Consider the following 17,549-nt stretch of genomic DNA (forward strand, 5'->3'; position numbering starts at 1 on the left):
TTGGATAATGCTTTGTTTCCATTTTTTCGTTTCTGCATTCTCCAAGTTATCTGTAGGGAGCATTTTCTTAATATTTAATAAATCCACGAATTTGAAGAGGTGAGGACCCCATGAGTCTCCCCGCGAGCCCCGCCCCCCGCGAGCGTCCCGCCCCCGTAGCGCGGCCGGCAGGGGGCGCGCGGCATCCGCTCCGCGTCCCGCGGGCCCGCGCGTTCCCACAGGGCCTGGCGCGCCATGGGCTGCGCGAAGAGCAAGGAGGTAGGCGCGTCCGGTAGGCCCGAGCGGAAGGTCAAGGGCATGGGCAGACGGGGCCGCTCTTCGCCAGGTACGACCGAGGGCGAAGGCCTGGCTTCAGGAAGGCGGGGAAAGGCCTCGGAGCCCTCGACCCCGCGCTAGCCGGCAGACCCCAGAAGCGCCCAGGGGCCCTGGGGCGGCCCTGCCGGAGAGACCAACGTGCTTGGAGTTCACCCCAGAGAGACGGAGGAGAGGGAGGAGGTGGAAGGAGCGGCCGGCCTCAAGCCCCCGCCGCAGAACGTGTCCCGGAGCCTGGTGCAGCCCACGGCCGTGGAGGGTGGACTCCTGTGAGGAGCGCCGAGTTCCCCAAGAAAGGAGAGGGCGAGGGCCCGAGCCCCGGGGTCGGCAGACGCCTTTTAGACGTCCCCTCCGGCAAGAACCTGTTGAGACAGATCTTCCCCGACACCCCGGCCCGTCTTACTCTTGCTCCGTTTCCCAGATGCCAGTAGCGGGGAGATGGTTCCCGCGCCTGCGCGGTGTGGTGGGCCTATTCTGAGCACTTCACACGTATAAGCCTGTTTCATCTCTCCACTGATACCGAGGCCCAGTTCTCATAGCCCCCATTTTACAGGTGAAGAAACTGAGGCACAAAGAGGGTTTTGAAGCTTGCCGAAAAGTGCGCATCTAGGAGGTGGTCGAGCCGGGGTTTGGGGGTACAAGCTGAGGCAATTTGATTCCACAGTATGGCTCCTGCCGGGTTGATAGGTTGGAAAACGGAAGCTCACAAGGATGCCTTGCCCAGTTTTCAGAATTAGTAAGTGCTGTGGGATTCAGAGGCTGGCAGAGTGGTTACAGGGCGGCGGCATGTGGTGCAGGGCCCAGGGGAATGGTTTCTGCAGCCCAGTGGAGAAGGCAGCCCCTTGTGTGAGGCAGGATTGGGAGCAGCTGGTGGGGCCGTCCTGGAGATAGGAGCTTGCGTGTTCTGGGGTTGGATGGGCACAGGAGCTGAGCAGTTTCCCCCGAAATTCAGCTGGCTAAATTATGGCCATTTCTCTCTCTCTTTCTCAGGATTGATTGATTTAAAAGAGAGAGATCTCAGATCTCCCAGTTCACTCCCCAAATATCTGTAACAGGGCTGGACCAGTCAGAAGCCACCCTGTTCTCCCACATGGGTGGCAGGGGCCCAAGAACTTGAATCCTCCTCCGCTGCCTTCCTGTGTGTATTGACAGGAAGCTGGAATGGAAGTGGAGCAGCTGGGACTTGAACCAGCCGCTCTGATAGGGGATGCCCAGCATCCCTAGCTGTGGCTTAACCTGCTGTGCCACACCACCACCCCCTGTGGGCTTTTCATTGCAGCTGCAGAGGTTTGAGAAAGTGTCCCCAATTAGCCATTCGTGTGCCACCTTCAGGGTTTTCCTGAATCTTGCATACCACCTTGTATTTCTTAGTTTTCTTTAACTACATTCATTAAAAAAAAAAAAAAAAAAAAGATTGATTTGAAAGGCATTGAAAAAGAGAGAGAAAGAGAGAAAGTCTTCTTCCCAAATGGCCACAACAGCTGGACCTGATCCTAAGCCAGGAGCTTAGACCAGACCACGTGGGTCTCCCACGTGGGTGCAGGGACCCAAGGACTTGGGCCATCATCCACTGCTTTCTCAGGCCACAGCAGAGAGCTGGATCAGAAGTGGAGCAGCCATGGCTCACTTGATTAATCCTCCACCTGCAGTGCCGGCATCCCATATGGGTTCTAGTCCCGGCTGCTCCTCTTCTAGTCCAGCTCTCTGCTGTGGCCCCGGAGGGCAGTGGAGGATGGCCCAAGTGCTTGGGCCCTGCACCCGCATGGGAGACTGGGAGGAAGCACCTGGCTCCTGGCTTCGGATCAGCGCAGCGTCGGCTGTAGCGGCCATTTGGGGGGTGAACCAACAGAAGGAAGACCTTTCCTCTGTCTCTCACTGTCTATAACTCTACCTGTCAAAAAAACAAAAAACAAAAAAACAAAAAACACAGCGCCCAAATGGGACACTAGCACCACAAGCAGCAGCTTTACCTGCTAAGCCACAGCACCATTCCCTACATTAATTTTTCTTGGTAAACATTTATTTATTTGAAAGGCAGAGAAAGAAAGAGAGAGAGGGGTCTTCTATCCACTGGTTCACTCCCCAAATGGCTGCAATGGCTGGAGCTGGGCCGACCCAAAGCCAGGAGCTTGGAGCTTCTTCCAGGTCTCCCACATGGGTGCAGGGACCCAAGGACTTGCTTTCCCAGGCCGTAGCAGGGAGCTGGAGAAGTGGAGTAGCTGGGACTGGAACCAGCATCCATAAGGGATGCTGGCACTGCAAGTGGCAGCTTTACCCTTCATGCCACAGAACCAGCGCCAACATTCATTCTTTAAAAATTGTGATGAACACCTAACAGAATTTAACACCTTAACCATTGTATGTGTCCAGTTTTTTTCTTTTCTTTTCTTTTCTTTTCTTTTCTTTTCTCTTCTCTTCTCTTCTCTTCTCTTCTCTTCTCTTCTCTTCTCTTCTCTTCTCTTCTCTTCTCTTCTCTTCTTTCTTTCTTTCTTTCTTTCTTTCTTTCTTTCTTTCTTTCTTTCTTTCTTTCTTTCTTTCTTTCTTTCTTTCTTTCTTTCTTTCTTTCTTTCTTTCTTTCTTTCTTTCTTTCTTTCTTTCTTTCTTTTAGTTTTATTTAAGGTATATAAATTTCATGTGTTTCAGGAACATAGTGATTACTTCCTACTCTACCTTCCCTCCTGCCCACACTCCTACCTTTCTTTTTCTCCCATCTCCTATTCCTATTCTTAATTTTTACAAAGATCTATTTTCAATTAACTTTATACTCATAAGATTAATCCTACACTAAGTAAAGAGTTCAACAAATAGTATGAAGAGGAAAACACTGTTCCTCAACAGATGAGACAAGGGCTGTTAAAAATCATCCGATGTCAAAATGTCAATTTTTACTCCTTTGCATTACCTTTTAGGTACTCTGTTACCACATATCAGAGAGATCATATAGTATTTGTGTTTTGGGACTGACTTACTAAGTATGATGGTTTCCAGTTGCATCTATTTTGTTGTGAATGACAGGATTTCATTTTTTTTTAATTACTGTATAGGATTCCATAGGGTATATATACCATAATTTTTTAAAAAGATTTATTTTATTTGTTTGAAAGAGTTACAGAGAGAGGTAGAGACAGAGAGGTCTTCCATCTGCTGGCTCACTTTCCAGATGGCTACAACAGCCGAGCTGTGCCAATCCGAAGCCAGAAGCCAGGAGCTTCTTCCGGGTCTCCCACGTGGGTGCAGGGGCCCAAGGACTTGGGCCATCTTCTACTGCTTTCCCAGGCCATAGCAGAGAGCTGGATCAGAAGAGGAGCATCCGGGACTAGAACGGCGCCCATATAGGATGCTGGCTCTTCAGCTTTAACCCGCTGTGCCATAGCGCAGGCCCCTATTTACCATAATTTCTTTCTCCAGTCTTCAGTTGATGGTCATCTGGTTTGATTCCATATCTTAGGTACTATGAGTTGAGCTGCAATAAACAGATAATTTTCATATGCTGATTTCATTTTGTTTGGGTAAATTCCCAGGAGTGGGATGGCTGGTGATATGGTAGATCTATATTCAGATTTCTGAGGTATCTCCATACTGTTCTCCACAGTGGCTGCACCAGTTTACATTCCTACAAACAGTGAATTAGGGTGTCTTCCCCCACCCCCATCCTCACCAGCATTTGCTGTTTGTTGATTTCTGCATGAAAGCCATCCTAAAGGGAGTAAGGTGAAACCTCATTGTGGTTTTGATTTGCATTTCCTTGATGGCTAGTGATCCTGAGCATTTTCTCCTGTCTGTTGGCAGGTGTCCAGTGTCAATAGTGTTGAGTGCATTCATACGGTTGTTAAATAGATTTCCAGAGCTTTCTGATCTTTTAAATCTGAAACTCCATTGCCATAAGCAACCCTCCCCACTGTTTCACCTACTCCAGCCACTGAGGCCAACATTCTACTTCTCAGACTATGAATTTGTATATTTTAGAGTTCTCATAGAGATGGAATTCTGTGGTGTGAGTCTTTGTCTTTTTGTGCCTAGCCCTTACACTTAGCGGTGTTTTTAGGTGTCATCTATGCTGTGGCATGTGATAGAATTTTCTTCCTTTTTAAGGCTAAATATTCCATTGTACATAGATGTCATATTTTGTTTATCCTATGTATTTACTCTTAAAAATAAGTTTTTATTGCGTATTCTATATACACATAAAAGTGCATTTGTCATAATGTAACTTGATAAATCTTTACAAACTCCACATATCCATGCAGCTAGCACCAGCTCAAAAAACAGATCATTTGGGGCCAGTGTTGTGGCACAGCGGGTTGGGCCACCATCTGCAACCCTGGTGTGCCCTGTGAGTGCTGGTTCCAGCCCTAGTTGCTCTACTTCTGTTCCAGCTCTCTGCTAATGCATCTGGGAAAGCAGTGGAGGATGGCTCAAGTGCTTGGGTACACGGGAGACCTAGATGGAGTTCTTGGCCTGACCTAGCCCCAGCCATTGCAGTCATTTAAGGAGTGAAGCAGCAGATGGAAGATTGCTCTGTCTTTTCCACTGTCTATAATTCTGCCTTTCAAATAAATTTTAAAAAGAAAACAGAACGTTTCCACTGCCTCAGGAGTCCCCCTGAATGTCTCTCACCCTTATTCCAAGGGCAGCCATTACTCTGCTTTCCAACAGCATAGAAGACTCTTAGTGGTTTCACTTTTTGAAACTTAGATTAGACTTGTTTTAAGCATTATTCTGTGAGAAAAGGACTTTTTTCTAGATATTTTTCTGTACACAGGTACATATACGTAACTATTGGCATGGATAATGCTCTCCTGAGTATCACGTGTAAGCATCTTCCTTTTACTGCTAGTGACCGCCATAGCAAATGGAGTGAAATGTAGGCACCACATGATCTCAGTTCCTTCCCAGTTTAAGATGACCGGGCTCCCAAGAAGGTGAATTCTTACATGAGCAGCCAGAATCTAACGTGAGGTTTCTCACAGTCTGGTCCAGGTGGCGACTGATGGAGAAGTCTTGATTGAATGGTTCTTCACCCTGATGTCTACTATTTGTCAGGCACTGGGGACTCGGGGTGAACAGGACCTGATGTCAGCTCCTGGCCACACAGCCTATTGGAGGAGCATGGCAGAAAATGCAGTGTCATGATGTGTAATCAGAAAGCTTCTCAGGACAATGGCGCAGGGAGTTGGCATGATGGCACTTAGCATTTCGTGTGTGTTTCTGGAATGACATACATTCCGTTCCGTTTTTATTGGCTTGTAAACTTTTTTTTCCTGCTGGAGTTTTGAGGATCAGGTGTGTCCGCAGGGCAAAGAGCAGCTTTGAGCAGAGTGTGGAATCTTCTGAAAGCTGGTGCAGCTCAGGCTGCCGAGCTTTTCCGGTGAGGAAAGGAGGGGACACTGTTCCCCAGAGGGGGCTCCTCCGAGCACCTGCGAGAGAAGCAGTGGCACGCAGGCTGGGGACGTGTGGGTTACAAACTCAGTTTCCTTCACTCTAGACGTTGAATCATTCTCAGCAGTTGGGCCAAGAAGCCCACGTCTGGTGCCTCAGGTGATTGATTTCCTGTGAACAAGCTGTGAGGATGATGAGCTGAGGTGTGTGGGCCGGCATGGGCAGTGGGGTTGAGGTGAGGGTGAGGCAGCCACTGCAGATTGCTGAGGCTGATAAGATGAATCAGACAAAGGAGGAGGAAATGGAACCAAAGATCATCCTGACTGGCTTGCCAAGAATCTGCAGTCAGACGTTAGGATTGCATGATTTACCAGGCAGTCGGGGAGAAAACTTCCTTTATGCCCTCTTAAAATTTTATTATTTATTTTCATTTTTCTTGAAAGGCACAGAGACAGAGATCTTCCGTCTGCTGGTTTACTCCCCAGATGCTGGCAACAGATAGGGCTGGGTCAGGCCAAAGCCAGGAGCCTGGGATTCAATGTGAGTCTCCCACAAGGGTGGCGAGGACCCAAATACTTGAGCCATGATCTGCTGCTTGCTAGGTGCACATTAACCAGGAAGCTGGGTTGGAAGCAGAATACCTGGGATTTGAACCAGACACTCCAATATGCCCTGTGGTTGTCCCAAGCTGGAACTTCATCGCTATTGCAAACATCACATTTTTTTTCCATGTTAAACACTTTTCCTATGATTTGGGTCTTTGCAATTGAATGTTACTTGTTTGGATTACTGTATAGTGAGTGTTTAAAAATTTTAAATTATTTAGTCTTTGTAAATTATATTTTAGATTTATAATTTATAATCTTTAAAATAAATAACCTAACTGAATGCCTTTGTGAAATTTATTTTATTTGAAAGGCAGTGAGCAAGTGAGAGATACACAGAGGGCGGTCTCCCATCTGTTGGTTCACTCCCCACACACACCCAATAGCCAGGGCTTCGCCAGGCCGCGGATAGGAGCCAGGAACTCAGTCTGGGTCTCCCATGCTGGTGGCAGGGACCCGAGTACTTCAGCCATCACCTGCTGCTTCCCTGGTGCTCGTTAGCAGGGCACTGGGATCAGGAATAGAGCTGGGGCTTGAACCCAGACGCTCTGATATGGGACTGCTGCACCAAATGCCTGCCCCTGTGTACCTTTTCTTTACTGCCATAGGACATCAGGGGACACTTGGTGAGTGTTCCTTATATCCTGGTTTCTAGCTCTCTGCTGTACTTGGCTGGTAGAAACTAGCCTACATGTGTCCAGCCATAAAGCACTGACACAAATCACGTTAGATGTCGAAAATGAATTGCTTATTCCATATTGGTTTAAGTGATAGTGCGATGGGTTTTAGCTCTGAACTTTCAGTTGTGCCCTATAGGTGTGCTGCAGCTTTGATCAGTGTGTGAGAGGCACTTTTGCCACAGTTGAGTGTGTGTGTATGGAAGATGTGTATATACATTCCAGATGTCAGTGTCTGCCAGATGAAAAACAGCTGAGGAGGTGGTAGGATGTTACATAAAACCGAGAAACAACTTGTTATGAGAAGAATGAAGAGGCCCCTGTAGAGGGGTCAAAACTTAAATATCCACAGGGACAAGCAGGCAGTATAAGTGATGGAACTGCAGGCTGTAGACAACAGGGAGTGGTGGAGACTGGGGTGAACTGAGCAGGAACTTCTCTGGAGAGGGGCAGCCTGAACTCACCGTCCTGCCTTTGGATGGAAAGGGGAGTCTAGTGTTGCCAGGGTTTCTGAGATTTCAAGAGAAATCAGAAATTCATATTTATTATTTTTGTGGCTTTTTCTATTTATAAATGTCAGCAATAACTCAATTATCAACGAAACAAAATACCAAGAATCAAGTAAGATGTGACTATAGGTAAATGTGGCTTGTGACTGTAGAATATTGACAAACTGGCAGACATTAATGGGAGAAAAGTGCCTTATGAATGTTTAGGAGGTGAGGCCAGGGCAGAAAACAGTTTTTCTTGGATAGCAACAAAATACAGAGAACTTGGTGAACAATGTAATTACCGTTGTCAAAGTATGTTTTCAAGACATTGAAAACATGATTCTTGTACAAAAATAAACACACATAAACATTGATTTAGTAAATAAATTTTTGTTTATTCTCAATAAACGAAGAAACCAATAAAGTAGTAGGGCTGTTTCAATGGAGAATTCAAGGAATAGAGACTTACATAATGAGAGAGAGGCTGAACTGAATTTTCTGGTAGTCACAAGTTGGTTAATAGTCCACAGGACAATAAAACTGTAACCTTTGGGGTTAATGAACGGAAAGGTACAAGTTCACTGCAATGTCTAGACTCATAAAACAGCAAATAGCAAGGTCAAGTGCAGGTGCACTGTCTTAGAGAGTCAGATGACCCTTTGGTGGGCTTGTGTGGCACTAAAGAGACTTTTCATCAACTTCTTCCTTTCCAGGTTTTGGATTCTTTCCTTAAGATTGTGGAGATTACACCATAGCTCTGATGACCTTCGAATTACTGCTCATTTAGCTAGTGGTATTTTAAGCTGCTTGAGCCTCTCAAATGTGCTGCTGCCCAGACTCTACTGTTTAAAGCTTGTGCAGCGGCCTATAAGAGGTTCAAAACACTGTGAGCTTATGGAGGGCGACCTCCCTGCCGTACCCAGTCACTGATGGTCGTTGAGTGCTTGATCGTAAGTGTTTGTGAGTCCTTGGTCATCAACTTTGTTTAGGTTTACGGAAGTTATCTTAGCCGTTGGAGCAAGAGTTAGATTTCATTCTTTTATGTATAGAGTGAGATCAAGGAAGAAGGAAATAGAAGGAACTGGAACTTAGCAGCTCCCCCGGTGAGTCAGAAACACAATACCTTTGTCGGGAGAGCAGTAAGCATGGTGTTATGGCACCGTTCTGTCCACAGGGCTCAGGGGGATATTCCTGGGTGTGGCTTCATGTGCTAAACTAGTAATACAGTCCTCGGGGTTTGGCCACGCTGAGCTGGGTAAGGGATGTGTGAGTGTGTGTCCAGTGTGAGCATGTGAGGGCTAATTAAAGGAACGCTGAGCCAGAGCTTGACCCTCGCTCAAGCACAGTAAGGAGTGGTAAAGACTCTGGAATCACTTAGAGATGGCAGAGAGTAGGCAGCAGCTGGGGAGAAGGGCTCCTGAGCCAGTGTGTGTCTGGGTAGGGCACAGTGGCAGGAGCAGGCTTACTAAAGAGTGTTTGTAGGGTTTATTACAACCATGACAGGGTCAGCGTTGTGGCGTAGCTGGTAAAGCCACTATCTGCAACACCAGCATCCTGTTTGGGTGCCAGTTTGTGTCCTGGCTGCTTCACTTCCAATCCAGCTTCCTGCTAATGGCCTGGGAAAGTAGCAGAAGATGGCCTCAGGGCTTGGGCCCCTGCACCCAGGTGGAAAACCCAAATGAAGCTCCTGGCTTCGACCTGGCCCAACCCTGGCTGATGTGACCATCTGGGGAGTGAACCAGAGGATGGAAGACCTCTCTCTCTTTATAATCTGACTTTCAAATAAATAAGTTAATTAAAAAAAAAAAAAAGGAAAAAACCTCACAACAACAAAGGGAATTCAGTCCGCTGCTCTGGGTGTGGGATGAGAAGGGGGGTAGATTTTTTATTTTCTTTTCTTCCTTCCTCCCTTTCTTTCTTTTAGATTTATGTGTTTGAAATGCAGAACAACAGAATGAGAGCGAGAGCAAGAGAGAGATCTTCCATCTGCTTGTTCACTCTCCAAATGGTCACAGCAGTCAGGTCTTAGCCAGGCTGAAGCCAGGAGCTCAATACTACTCTCTCACATGAGTAGCAGGAACTCAAGTACTTGACCCCTAAGAGGGTCAATTTTAAAGGAAATTGGCTATGAGATTGTTTCTTTTTCTGTGGGCACTGACTAATGATTATTCATATCAGATTAGATAAAAGCTGTAACTCCTGGAGAATTAAGAACGCAAGACCTTTGGCAGGTTTGGTTCTCCTGTTAAGCTCTCCTTTCTTGCACGTGGCATTTATTTCCTGTTCCCTGATGTCATGTGCTCCCTCTTCACCTGTTCTTAAATGTTTGTCTCTTCTGCCTATAATCCCTTTCCTTCTTCACTGGTCGAACTCTCCTTATCCATTAAAACCCAGGCCAAAGAACAGCTTTGTGAGTCCCTGAGTAGAGGTGGACAGCTGGGGTCCTTCCCATCTCTGTTATAGACCATGTGGTGTGGTGTGTAGCTCCAGGAACAGGGGTGTCTTTCTGAGAGGTGAGTTTCCTGTTTGAGGTCGCGTGTGGCACACAGTAGTTGCTCAATAAATGTCTGAGTGCAGTGAATCAAGTCGTCCCTCCTGTCTCTGATTTTCTCCTGCAATGTTGTCAATCCAAGAATCCCTGTTTCTCCCTTTGAAACTTCTTTTACCTACATCTCCTGCCTCTGGCTCTTTGGGATCCTACAAGTAGGACATCTTGTGGAGATGAAATTCCTTTTTTTTTATGAGAGTGGGAGAATGGAGACTTTTATGGGATATTTTCAACATCCCATATGGGGTGTTGTATTTCTCAGTAATATGTTGTTTTGAAAGAAGCAGCAGCTCCTGAGGTCGCCTGTGAGTTAGATTACGTTTACTCAGTTCAGCGCTTCCTGACCATCTTGTGTGTGAAGTGCTATTGTGGGTGCCGAGGGCACATCAGTAACAGGCCCTTATGGAGTTGTTTTCTAGAGTTGTATGTAATTTCTTGAGTCTTTTTGTGAAAAGTGGTCATATTCATCTGATCCAGCTTCTATGCTGAGTGTTTATTTATTTATTTTTTTTGGAAAGTGTATTTATTTATTTGAAAGGCAGAGTTATAGAGTAAGACACACAGAGAAATCTGGTTCATCCCTCAAATGGCCCCCAAAGGCTGGGCTTGGGCCAGGCTGAAACCAGGAGCCTGGAACTCCATCCAGGTCTCCCAAGTGGGTAACACGCGCCATCTTCTATCGCTTTCTCAGGTGCAGGGAAGTGGATCAGAAATGATGTAGAGGGACTTGACCCAGTATTCATATGGGAAGTTGGCGTCATAGGCAGAAGCTTAACCTGCTGCACCACAATGCTGTCCCTGATTGCTTCCACTGATTTAACTCATTTAATCATTGCAATAAGCAAATGAGGCCCTGAGAGGTGGTGGAGCCAGGATTCTCATCCAGGAAGCCAGTGTTCTGAGGCACTGTGCTGTGACATCTCATTTAACAGAGGATTGCATGTGTCTGACCTGATGAGAACCTGGGTTCCTCCATCCTCTTTTATAAGAATGACAGTAAGGCATTTTTTCCCCAAGAAAACAAGCAATTGGGGCAGGATTGTAACACAGAGGATAAGATGCTGCTTGGAATACAACCATCCCACATCAGAGTGCCTGGTTCGAGTCCTGGCTACTCCACTTCCTGTCTAGCTTCAGACTGTTTTGCATCCTGGGAAGCAGCGGGCGATGGCTCAAGTTCTTGAGTCCCCAACACCCACTTGGGAGACCCAGATGGAGTTTCTGGCTCCTGATTTCAGCCTAATCTAGCCCTGGTTATTGAGGGTGGTTGGGTGTAAACCAATGGATGGAAGATATCTCTCACTCCCTCTCTCTTTGTCTGCTGCTCTACCTTTCAAATAAACATTATAAAGAAAAAGCAATTGAATTAAAATGAAACTGGGGAACTGGCATTGTGCATAGTAAGTAAAGCCACCACCTGTGATGGTGACATCCCATATGGGTGCTGGTCTGTGTCCTGGTTGCTCCACTTTCAATCCATTTCCCTACTAATGCACCTGGGAAAACAGTGGAGATGGCCCAAGTGCTTGTACCCATGTGAGATACCTAGAACAGGCTCCTGGCTCCTGGCTTCAGACCAGTTCAACTCTGGTGGCTGCGGCCATTTGGGGAGTGAACCAACAGATGAAAGATCTCTCTTTATCTGTCTCTCCCTCTCTGTCTCTGTAACTCTGCCTTTCAAATAAATAAATAAATCTTAAAAAAAAAAAAGAAAGAAGTAGGGGCCAGTGTTGTGGTGTAGTGGACTAAGCCTCCGCCTACAGCATCAGCATCCCATATGGGCACTGGTTTGAGTCCTGGCTGCTCCACTTCTGATCCAGCTCCCTGCTAATGCACCTGGGAAAGCAGTGGAAGATGTCCCAAGTGCTTGGGCCCCTGCAGCCACATGGGAGACTCCAAAGAAGCTCCTGGCTTCTGGCTTCAGATTGACCCAGCTCTGGCCATTGCGTCCATTTGGGGAGTGAACTAGTGGATGGAAGACCTTTCTCTCTGTCTTTCCCTCTCTCTGTCTGTAACTATACCTCTCAAATAAATAAAATCTTTTTTTTAAAGTTTCCTTAAAAATAAATCTTTTAAAAAAAGAAACTTTTGGGAGGATTGCCAGGACCTGGGAACAACAGAAAAAGGAGTTTAACCTTTTATTTAGGGACAGACAGAATAAAATTAATCATGGAAATGCTAAGTACAGCCCAAAATGCCTGCCATAGGTTTCGGATGTTGAATGCTGTGGACTCAGTGACCCCTGCCTATAAAGCAGAATAGAATCCCTTTGTCACTTCATGCTCACAAATTCGTAACCTTGACCCAGAACATATTTTTGAAATGGAAGAAACTTATATAGCAACTTGGAATCTAAGGCTTGTCCCCAGTGCAGGGCTGTCTTTACAGAGTGCTCCTGTTACATTGAGGGCTACTTACTAGAGTACAGCTCCACAGTCAGTTGAGGGGGAGTGGGAAGAGAATTAAAAGAACAGAGTTCTAGTTCCTATCAAACCATCAAATAGCTGTGTGATCTAGACAAGTGCCAAAGTACTTCTGGGCCTCATTTGCAAAATAAAGTAAATGGGTGAACCTTAAATCCTTTCAAGCTCAAAAATTCTGTAGATCTGTTTCCCAGAAAATTAAACATCTAGCACATGGGAAATATAATAATTCCAAATGAAAATACCTAGTATATTATAGGATTCCTCGATATACTAGATAATTTCATGCGTGTTATCTAAGAGATACCTTTTTCCTGACTTGGCTCCTGAAATGCAGGCCTGAATAACTACTAAGGTTTTTAAACTCCATTTTATGTGAACAAGTCAGTAACTCAAGATAGCAAGGAAGACCTTGCTTTAAAGTAATAGATTAAGATAATCAAATACTATCAGTTGCTTTTGAAGAGATTTGGGTAGAAGTTGCAAAAATTTGGCTACCTTTCTAGAAACAGTTCTCTTTTTGAAATATTCATATATTTAGAAGGCAGAATGACACACAGAGAGGAGGGAGACAAAAAGAGAGAGAGAGAGAGATTTTCCATTTGCTGGTTCACTCATCAAATGAATGCAACAGCCAGGGCTGGGCCAGACCAAAATCAGGAGACAGGAATTCCATCCAGATCTTCCATATGGGTTGGCAGGGACCCAACACTTGGCCATCTTACACCACTTCCCCTGGTGTTTTGTGTGAGCAGGGGCTGGATCAGAGGTGGAGCAGCTGGGACTCAAACCAGCCCTCTGCTCTGATACAGGATGTAGGGGTCACAAATGGCTGTTTAACTCCCTGTTCCACAGTGCTAGCCCCTCCATCTAAATCTTCTAATGTATGGGGCAGGGACTCAACTGCTTGAGCCATCATCGGCCTCCTAGGCACATTAACAGGAAACTGGATGGGAAGCAGCACAGCCAGGACCTGAACCAGGCACTTAGAGTTGGATGAGGATGTCCCAGTTGGTGGCTTAACCAGCTGCACCACCACACCTGCTCCTGGAACCAGTTCTGTGATAAGAGTGACCTTTAAATTCATGTTACTTTCCTATGTATAAGGTCTCTCTTGCAGTTTTATTTTTTATTTTATAGCAACTGCTCAGTAAATGAGTATTCTATTAGAGTATCTTATTCAATTTTGTCTTTAATATTAATATACAAGTACAATTGACTTTTTGGTGTCAGTTTTATGAATTTTTAACACATATATACACAATCAGGATACACAGTTCCAACACGCTTAAAAATTCTTCCTCTGCTATATCTGTGTGGTCATAACCCCCACCAATTCCTAATCTCCAGGAACCACAGATCTCTTTCCCATCAACGCAGCTTGTCTTTTCAGGAATGTCCTACAGATAGAATCACACAATGTGTCACATTTTCAAACTGGCTTCCTCTAGCATAATGCTTTTGAAATTCATCAAATTTATATGTATAGGGGCCAGCACCGTGGCTTACTTGGTTAATCCTCTGCCTGCATTGCTGGCATCCCATATGGGCGCCGGGTTCTAGTCCCGGTTGCTCCTCTTCCAGTCCAGCTCTCTGCTGTGGCCCGGGAGTGCAGTGGAGGGTGGCCCAAGTGCTTGGGCCCCTGCACCCGCATGGGAGACCAGGAAGAAGCACCTGGCTCCTGGCTTCAGATTATAGAGTTACTATAAACATTTGTGTTCAGAGGATGATATTATGGTGTAGCAAGTTAAACCGCTGCTTGCAACACTAGCATCCCAAATGGGCACTGGTTGGAGGCCTGTTGTTGAGGCCATTTGGGGACTGAACCAGTGGATAAAAGATCTTTCTTTTCTCTCTCTCTCTCTCTCTCTGTCTTTCCCTCTCTCTGTCATTCTGCCTTATAAATAAATAAATATTTTTTAAAATAAAATTGTATGTAGGTTTTTTTTTTAAAGATTTATTTATTTATTTGAAAGTCAGAGTTACACAGAGGAGAGGAAGAGAGAGAGAGAGAGAGAGAGAGATCTTCCATCCGATGGTTCACTCCCCAGTTGGCTGCAATGGCCGGAGCCACACTGATCCGAAGCCAGGAGCCAGGAGCTTCTTCCAGGTCTCCCACTTGGGTGCAGAGGCCCAAGGACTTGGGCCATCTTCCACTGCTATCCCAGGCCATGGCAGAGAGCTGGATCGTAAGTGGAGCAGCCGGGACTCGAACCAGCGCCCATATGGGATGCCGGTGCTTCAGGCCAGGGCGTTAACCTGCTGCGCCACAGTGCCAGCCCCTGTAAAAAAATGCAGAAGTCAGTGCACAACCATCAACCACTATCTATTTTTAGAACATTTTCGTGACCACCAGGAAACCCCACGATTACAGTAATCCTGTAACCTTAGGAGTAAGTTCCCACTCCACCCTCCCCTCCAGACCTTGGTAATCACTAATGTACTTTCTGCCTGTATAGATTTGCCTGTTCTGTACATTTCTTATGCACAGAATCACACAATACATGGTCTTTTTTGACTGGATTCTTTCACTTACAGCAATGTTTTCAAGATTTATCCTGGCTGTACCACATCTCAGTATTTCATGTCTATTTATCATTGAATACCTCCATATCTGCAGGTTCTGCATCCACAGATTCAACCAAGCATGGATTGAAAATATTCCAAAAATAGATTTGCAGATGTACTGAACATTTACTAACTTTTTTCCTTGTCATTTCGCCCAAAACGATATGGTATAGCAACTGTTTACATAGCATTTATGTAATCTTAGGTATAAGTGTAAGTGATATAGAGATGGTTTAAAGTGTACAGTAGAATGTGTGTAGGTTATATGCAAATTCTGAGCCATTTTATATAAGGGACTTGAACATCCATGGACTTTGGTATCCATGAGTATCCTGGAAGCAATCCTCTGGGGGTAAGGGATAGTTGTGATAGTCCATTGTACAGACATGCCACATTTTATTTATTTGTCTGTTGGATGTTTTGATTTCCATTTTCTGGCTGTTAGGAATAATGGTGTGGCCGGCGCCGCGGCTCACTAGGCTAATCCTCCGCCTTGCGGCGCCGGCACACCGGGTTCTAGTCCCGGTCGGGGCGCCGGATTCTGTCCCGGTTGCCCCTCTTCCAGGCCAGCTCTCTGCTGTGGCCAGGGAGTGCAGTGGAGGATGGCCCAAGTGCTTGGGCCCTGCACCCCATGGGAGACCAGGATAAGTACCTGGCTCCTGCCATCGGATCGGCGCGGTGCGCTGGTTGCAGCGCGCCGGCCGCGGCGGCCATTGGAGGGTGAACCAACGGCAAGAGGAAGACCTTTCTCTCTGTCTCTCTCTCTCACTGTCCACTCCTGCCTGTCAAAAAAAAAAAAAAAAAAAAAAAAAAGGAATAATGGTGTGTAGCCATCTTGAGTCTATACTTTGGAGCAGAATTACTGGCCATATGGTAATTGTATGTTTAAATTTTTAAAGAGTTATTATACTATTCCCAAAGTGTTCATACCATTTTATATTCTCATCTGCAATGTATGAGGATTCCAATTTTTCCACATCCTTGTCAACAGTTGTTACTGTCTGTCTTCTTGATTCTAGCCATCTTGTGGGTGAGAAGTGGGTTTCCTATGGTTTTGATTTACATTTCCCTAATGATTAATGATGTAGAACATCTTTTCATGTGCTTATCATGTATCTGCTTTGAAGAAATGTCTGTTTAAATCCTTTTTTCACTTTATAATCAGGCTATTTATATTATTGAATTGTATGAGTTCTTTATACATACAACTCCCTTATCAGATACATAATTTGTAAATACTTTTCTCATTCTGTGTTTTTTGGTATATTTGATGATAGCCTTTCAAGCAAATATATTTTTAATCTGATAAGTCCCTATTACTCTGTTGTTTTGTTGGTGGTGTTTTTGGTGTCATAGCTAAGAAATCATTGCCTTATATAAGATGATAAAGATTTGCTCTGTTTTCTTCTAAGAATTTCATTGTTCCCATTCTATTTATATTTATGGCTATCACCCAACCTTAGTTAATTTTTGTATTTAATGTGAAGAAGGGGCCCAACTTTATTCTTTTGAATATGGATGACCAGTTGTTTCAGCACCGTTTGTTGAAAAGACTATTCTTTCCCCACTAAATTGTCTTAATATCCCTGTCAACAACAAATTTAAGGATTATTTGCAGTCTCAGGTCTGTTCTGCTGATCTACATGCTAGTCCCACACTGTCTTGATCATCATTGCTTTGTAGTAGGTTTGAAAACAGAAAGCATGAGTCCTCCTAATTTTTACTTTTTCAAATTGTTTTCACAATTATGGATCCCTTGCATTTCCATACAGATCTTAGGATTCTGGATCTCTCGCATTTCCATACAAATTTTAGGATCAGCTTGTCAATTTCTGCAGGATAACAACTGAGATTTTGATAGGGATTTCTTTGAATCTGCAGATCAATTTGGAGGCTGATGCTATCTTTTTTTGTTTATTTATTTGAATGACAGAGTTACCGAGAAAGAAATCTTCCATCCACTGGTTCACTTCCCAAATGGCCAAAATTATTGGGGATAGGCCATGCTGAAGCCAGGAGCCAGATGCTTCATCTGGGTCTCTTATGTGAGTGCTGGGGCCCAACCACTTGAGCTGTCTTTTGCTGGACATTAGTAGGGAACTGGATCAGAAGCAGAGCAGCTGGGACTAGAACTGGTGCCCATAAGAGATGCCAGCATCACAGGCAGTGGCCTAACCTACTGCACCACAACTCTAGCCCCAGTGACATCATCTGAATATCAAATTTTCTAGTCAATTAACTAGGTCTCTAATGTCTTTCAGCAATATTTTGTAGTTTTCACCATACAGGTTTTATACTTTTTTTGTTGAACTTTTTCCCAAGTATTTTATTCTTTCTAAAAATTTTATCTATTTATTTATTTGAAAGGCAGATAGAGAAAATGAGAGAGAGAAAATAAACTTCCACCCATTGGTTCTCTTTCCAAGTGGCCACAATTGTTGGGACTGGACCAGGCTGAAGCCAGGAGACCAGAACTCCATCCTGGTATCCCATATGGATGGCAGGGGCCCAAGCACTTGAGCCATCCTTTACTTCCTTCCCAGGCA

At 45.1% G+C, this 17,549-nt stretch overlaps 1 protein-coding gene across 1 annotated transcript in view; it reads left to right on the plus strand.

Moving 5' to 3' along the window:
• Positions 1-245: 245 nt before the first annotated feature.
• The window catches only part of TXNRD1 (thioredoxin reductase 1), a 130,238-nt gene continuing 112,934 nt past the window's right edge, over positions 246-17,549 (plus strand). The window contains 1 exon segment of the mRNA NM_001256962.3: positions 246-325. The gene's annotated coding sequence lies outside the window, so the exon portion shown is untranslated.

Source organism: Oryctolagus cuniculus, chromosome 11 (genome assembly GCF_051225735.1).
Source record: "Oryctolagus cuniculus isolate XC-2025 breed Fujian yellow rabbit chromosome 11, ASM5122573v1, whole genome shotgun sequence".
Lineage (NCBI taxonomy): Eukaryota > Metazoa > Chordata > Mammalia > Lagomorpha > Leporidae > Oryctolagus > Oryctolagus cuniculus.